Below are 6,884 nucleotides of genomic sequence, written 5' to 3' on the forward strand. Positions count from 1 at the left end.
AAGGAACTGCCCTGGCCCATTTTATTGGTTAGGACATAGGTAGGTGGAGTAAACAGATCAGAACGCTGGGAGGAAGAGGAAGTGAGGTCAGAGTCTCGACAGCTGTCCTCTCGGGAGCAGATGCCTGAGAGAGACGCCATGCCCTGCTCCCGGGATGAAGCTCCGACCCAGGATGGACATAAGCTAGAATCTTCCTGGTAAGCGCACCTTGGGGTACCATACACAGATGATTAGAAATGGGCTAAATTAATATGTGAGAATTAGCCTAGAAGAGAATGGGCCAAGCAGTTTTTAAATGAATACAGTTTGTGTGTTGTTATTTCGGGTATAAGCTAGCCGAGCAGGCGGCTGGGGTGTTGGGGACGCAGCCCCGCCGCACCATATTACTACAGGACCTGGTGGGACAGAAACCTCTGTCAACAACCCCTCCTACACACAAACACAATAATAATAAATAACACTTTTAAGTGATAAAAATGAGGCGGTTTTGGAATTATGACTAAATACTATGTCTGTAGTGTGTCTAACAGAGATACCATGAAAACTTGAACTTAGCCCTAAGTTTAAGATGGCTTTTAAATGTCAAAAGACGTGCGGATCCTTCTAGAGACCTTTCCCACAGGCTTTACCATCCATTGTGAATCATATAACCCACAGGGGCCAGTGGTGGTGGTGTGCGCCTTTAATCTCAGCACTCTGCAGGCAGATCTCTGTAAGTTCAAAGCCAACCTGGTCTACATAGCAAGTACCAGGGATAGCCACAGCTACATAGAGACTCTGTCTAAAAAAAATAAATAAATCACACAATTGCCAGAGATTTGTATATACCATCCTCCCCACAAACTTACAAGATCTCCCCATTGTGCTGATGGGAAAGCAGAGCAACCCAGCTCAACCTCAGATGTGGTCAGATCAGTTATGAACTCAAGCTGTGGCATCCATGCCCTGTGGTCCCCCACAGGCTGTACAGGAAGGTGTCGGGACTCAAATCTTCCCCGGGTAAGCCTGTCCTTGGATCTGGGGGAATCCAAATTCTCCCATATTTCACCCTTGTTTCTGCTTGGGTCTTCCAAGGAAGAGAGTCCCAAATGTCAGCCCTTGGCCACTGACTGTGAGTACCTGAAGTTGGTTCAGACTTTTCAGTTTAAATCGTTGCAGTATCTTAACTCATCCATGTTTTTCAGGGCATAGTTCTTCTGAATAGTTTTCTTGATTATGAAGGTCCAAAGTACTTAGGAGTGTTCTCCAGTGAGGCCCTGATGATGCCATATATGGGAAAAGGAGTCAGGAATTTTGCTTGTCATTTCCTCACTAACATGCCAGCATCAGCCCGTTGTGGAGGTACATGCCTGTGATCCCAGCACTGCGGAGGCCAGGCTGGCTCAGAAGCTTAAGGCCAACCCGGGGTACATGGTACAACCCTCTTAAAATAGAAGTCCAGCGTCACGTTGTTTCTCTAGCATTTTCTCTCTCCTTTCCTCCTCCCTAATTTTTAAATTTTATTTTATGTGCATGAGTGTTTTGTTCACATGTATGTCTATGCACCACATACAGGCTGGTATTCTCAGAGTTCAGAAGCAGACACCTGTTACAGGAATATTAGTTTACACTGTGAAGATGAGTCTCTGCCTAAGGTGCCTCCTGATTGGTCTAATAAAGAGCTACATGGCCAATAGCTAAGCAGGAGAGATAGGCGGGACTTTCAGGCAGAAAGAGGAGACTCAAGATGAATCTAAGCCCAAGAGAGACACCACGAGAAGACACAGACAAGCCTTACACACAGAATAAGAAGGATATAAAAGTCACGTGGTAGAATGTAGGTTAATAAAAGAAAATATGGGTTAATTTAAGTAATAAGAGTTAGTGGGGCAAACCTAAGCTAAGGCCAAGCTTTCATAATTCATATGTCTCTGTGTCGTTATTTGGGAGCTGACTGGGGGACAGAGAAAGACTCACTGCAGACATCAGATCCCCTAGAACTGGAGTTAATGATGGTTATGAGCCGTCATGTGGATGCTGGGAATCAAACCCAGTGCTCTTAACCCATCTCTCCAGCTTGTTTTGTTTTTGTTTGTTTGTTTGTTTTAGCATTCTCCTGCTCACTGGTCCTGAGCATGGGGTAGTTTCCTGCAAAGCCCCGAGACGTTCATTCTCACTTACATGTGTGTGGACAAATCTCCTGGTATCCAGGCCAGCCTGAAAGGTCCTGGGGAGGCGAGCCCTCGTGTCTGGGTGTCAGGAGCTCCTAATTTGGTATCATTCACTGAACACCGAATGCTTGGACTCAACTGGACCGTACAGGCCACTGAAGAAAGTATTTATACAAACCTCTTTCCCCATAAATATACTTTCCTGGCTTCCAGATAGCTTGGGAGTGGGGGTCTGAGTTCACATTTTAATCCTTTCTAAGAACTGCCGCCAGTTACCCGAAGTGTTTGCCTCTTGGGAAGAAAACAGTCCTGATTTGTTTCCAAATCTGAAGAACTACTGATGTGTTGGCCACAAGCTGGTTCCTGGAAGACAACCAACACGGAATTTATTCTAAATCCAGGAGACAGCAGTGTTCTTTGGAAGCCAAGACTCAGCCTTGCTATGTGGAAGCTACAGAGAGGCCTCTACCAAAGGGCCTGCCCTATGCTGCCCACAGAGAGGCACTGCTTTTACTTTGGACTAAACAGAAACACTGCAATCTGGCAGCAGGCCAAGACTGCTATGAACTGAAGAACTGTTGAGACCCACAGGTTGAGAACCACTGATTTAGAAGGACAAACTTACAGTTCTCAACTTGTTAAAACAGCTTTGCCATTCAGAGTCCCAATGTGAAAAGCCAAATTTTTTGTTTGTTTGTTTGTTTGTTTGTTTCAAGACAGCATTTCTCTGTAGCTTGGGAGCCTTCCTGGAACTTGCTCTGTAGACCAGACTGGCCTCAAACTCACCTGCCTCTGCCTTCAGAGTGCTGGGATTAAAGGCGTGCACCACCACTGCCTGACTCAGTTTGGTTTCTTGAGAATATGTATGGATTTTTTTTTCTTTTAAAAATCTCTTTTGTGCCTTGGTCTGCACTTAATACAAAGAATTACTAGTTGTGTGAAAAGAGGGTGCATCGCTCAAGAGCTACTCACATCCTGACCCAGCGCTTCCATGATGCCAGTTGCACCTGAGGTCTTGTCTGCGACTCTTATTCTATTAAGGTTTTATAAAATGGGACCAGCAAGATGGCTCAGCAGTTAAGAGCACTGACTGCTCTTGCAGAGGATTTGAGTTCAATTCTCAGCACCCACACGGCAGCTCACAGTTGTCGGTAACTCCAGTCCCTGCTGAGCCGATGGCCACTCAGACACTGCGTCTACATGAGGCACAGACATACAGTCAGTCAAAACATCCATAGCTATAAAATAAAAAGATTTTTTTTTAATTTTGAAAAATGATAGTATTCTAGCAGGACTCGTCCTAATTATTACTTACAGTGGTCTTATAAAGAGAAACGTTTTCATCATCGATGATTTGGGTTGCCCTGAGATACAATTTGAAAAGGAAATTGCTGCCTACTGTTTGGAGGTTTGTCAGGGTTGAATGAGCACAGGAAAAGAGGCAAGTCTCAGAGGAACAGCTGTGCTCCTCAGGAAGCTAGCCGTCCAGGCATCGGGTGCTGGGTGCGGGCACTGACTCCCCCCCCCCCCTCCTCTGTCCTCGTTGCTACGCAAGGACCGTCAGCCCACTGCTAAGACCCTAGTCTCTGCCTCACAGTTAGCCTTCCCTGCATGCTCTCCTGTCTTGTGACCCAGCTCTGCCCTGACTCCCTCCTTCAGCTCTTCAGCATGGAACCCACCTTTAAAGTTCTTGAGTTCCTAATGGACCTAGTAAGGCGCAGAGCCCTGGTCAGGTTATTAAAAAGTCACTGCATATAATCCAAGGAGATAAACTACTCATTTATCCTAACGGTCCTCCAAAGCACTCTACAGTATCTGTCTAAAGCAGTTTTTCTGTGGGTTGCAACCCATTTGAGGGTCAAATGGCCCTTTCACAGGGGTCGTCTAACACCATCAGAAAACACAAATATTTAGATTATAATTCATAACAGTAGCAAAATTATAGTTACAAAGTAACAATGAAAATAATTTTATGGTTCGGGTTCCCCACCACATGAGGAACTGTATTAAAGGGTCACAGCGTTAGGAAGGTTGAGAAGCACTGGGCTGGAGCATCTTGATGGAGTATCATAGTGGAAAAGGCACAATAGGAGCAGGAGCAGCTGGTCACATGACATGTGCAGTCAGGAAACGCAAAGAGAATTCTGGTACTCAGTTATGTTTTATTTTGATTTATTTTATATGCTTGAGTGGTTTTCCTGCATGCATGCCTGTGTGTCATGCATTTGCCTGGTCCCTGTGGGGCCGGAAGAGGTCGCCGGGTTCCCTGAACCCGGACTTACTGTGAGCTGCTGTGTCAGTTCTGGGCCCTTTCTCCATCCCCTCTTTTTTTTTTTTTTAATATTTATTTATTATGTATACAATATTCTGTCTGTATGCCTGAAGGCCAGATGAGGGCGCCAGACGACTTTACAGATGGTTGTGAGCCACCATGTGGTTGCTGGGAATTGAACTCAGGACCTTTGGAAGAGCAGGCAATGCTCTTAACCACTGAGCCATCTCTCCAGCCCTCCATCCCCTCTTTTTAAATGATTCTGGAACCACAGCCCAGGTCATGGTGCTGCCCACCCTCAGGACTGGTCTTCCATACTCAGTTATACCTTTCTGGAAACACCTTCACAGACTTAGCCAGAGGTGTTTTTCCATGATTCTAAACTGGGTTGACAGTGATGATGAACTAGCCCATCCATCCCCAGTGAGATTGTTTCATAGTTCCTTAATTCTGTGGATCCTTTTGTCGCATTCTATGGTGGTATATTATTTGTGTTTTAATAAATAAAGCTTGCCTGAAGATCGGAGGGCAAAGCAGCCACGCTAGTCAGCCTTACAGGCCAGGGAGTGGTGACACTCACCTTTAATTCCAGAACTCTCTGTGAGTTCAAGGCCACCCTGGGCTACACAAAGTCCAGAAAGAGATCCAGCTCGCGTCTTTAATCCCAGTGTCCCAGCTCTAGGGAGGAGGAGATAAGAGCGATATGGTTGGGCAGCGAGAGGAATATAAAGGGGAAGAGACAGGAACTCAGTGGAGTGAGGAGTCTGAGGATTCCTGGAGACAGGATCTCACCCTTTTGGTCTGAAGATTTGGTAGAGATAAAAAGTCTCTCTAGTGCCTGGCGGTGGTGGTGGCGCACGCCTTTAATCACAGCACTCGGGAGGCAGAGGCAGGCGGATCTCTGTGAGTTCGAGGCCAGCCTGGTCTACAAGAGCTAGTTCCAGGACAGGAGCCAAAAAGCTACAGAGAAACCCTGTCTTGAAAAATCCAAAAAAAAAAAAAAAAAGTCTCTCTAGTGGTTGGCCTCTTTGCTTCTCAGCTTGAACCCCATATCTGTCTCTGGGTTTTTATTATTTGTGCTATAGCATTCTGTCTCCTGTGCTGGAACTTTGCACTTCCCCAGCAGTTTTCTGAATTTTTCACAGATTAACACCTACTCCCTGTGCTGGAGGTTTTGTGGGTTCTGACCAAGGCAGACGCATGTGCTCATCACCACAGTGTCGTGTGAATTGCTGCTCCGGAAGCCCCTGCTCTGCCTATCCAGCCTTGCTCAGCCTAAGTCCTTAGAACCACTTCTCTGTTCTTGCTGACTTGTCTGTCTTCTCTCTTTTTGCTTTGTTCTGAATATTATATACTTGGAATTATACAGTGTCTATAGGTTTTTCTGATTCCACAATATCTACTTCATATTCACTTGTAGCTTTTTTGTTGTTGTTGTTGTTGTTGTTTTGTTTTTGGAACTTATTCTGTAGACCAGGCTGGCCTCAAACTCACAGAGATCCGCCTGCCTCTGCCTCCTGAGTGTTGGGGTTAAAAGTGTGAACTACCACTGCCTAGTCTGTATCTTTGTATCATTTGATAGATCATTCTTCTTATTGCCAAATAACACTTTATTGTATAGATATACCACAACTTATCAACTGGCCTATTAAATGCCATCTTAGTTGCTTTGTTGTCAGTAATTATGGAATAAAATTACTATGAACATAATATTTTGTGTGGATGGGTATGTTTATCTTCGAATTATTTACATTGTAGTGTGTGTGTATGTGTGTGAAATGCTTGTGTGTGTGTGTGAAGGCTGTGTGTGTGAGATGGTTGTGTGTATGTGCCACAGCGTGTTCATGGGGTCAGAAGCCACCTTTCCCCCCTCCCACCCTGTTGCCCTGTCTATTGAAGACCAGCTGGCTAGTGTACTTCTGACTGAGGCCCGTCTCTGTTTCCTGCCTTCTGCAGGAGGCTGGGATTAGAGATGCGTACTGTCACATCTAGGTTTTCTACTGATTTCCGGGGAAGGAGCGCAGGTTGTCAGGATTGCAAGGCAAGTGCTTTTATGAACTGGCCAGGCCCTCTCAGCTCAGCTGTTTAGGTAGCGTTGGAAGGAACTATCTTTGTCAGCTTGATTTGGAACAAAGAAAGGGAGGGAGGGAGAAAGGAAGGGAGGAGGGGAGGAAGGAAGGGAGGAAATGAGAAAGGGAAGGAGAAAAGGAGGGAAAAGGAAGGAAGGGAGAGAGGGAGGGAGGGAAGGAGGGAGGGAGGAAGGGAGGGAGAAAGGAAGGGAGGGAAGGAGGGAGGGAGGAAGGGAGGGAGGGAGGGAGCTCCAGGGTTAGTGGGAGACTATCTCAAATAAAGCGGAGACCTATGGAGGAAGACAGAGACATTGACCTTGGGCCTTCAGGCTTGTACACACTTGTGCATGCTTGCATGTCTGAGCATGGACACACACACACACACACACACAC

This window comes from Microtus oregoni, unplaced genomic scaffold (assembly GCF_018167655.1).
Source record: "Microtus oregoni isolate MIOR12 unplaced genomic scaffold, Mior012 000009F_ref0000495, whole genome shotgun sequence".
Taxonomy (NCBI): Eukaryota; Metazoa; Chordata; class Mammalia; order Rodentia; family Cricetidae; genus Microtus; species Microtus oregoni.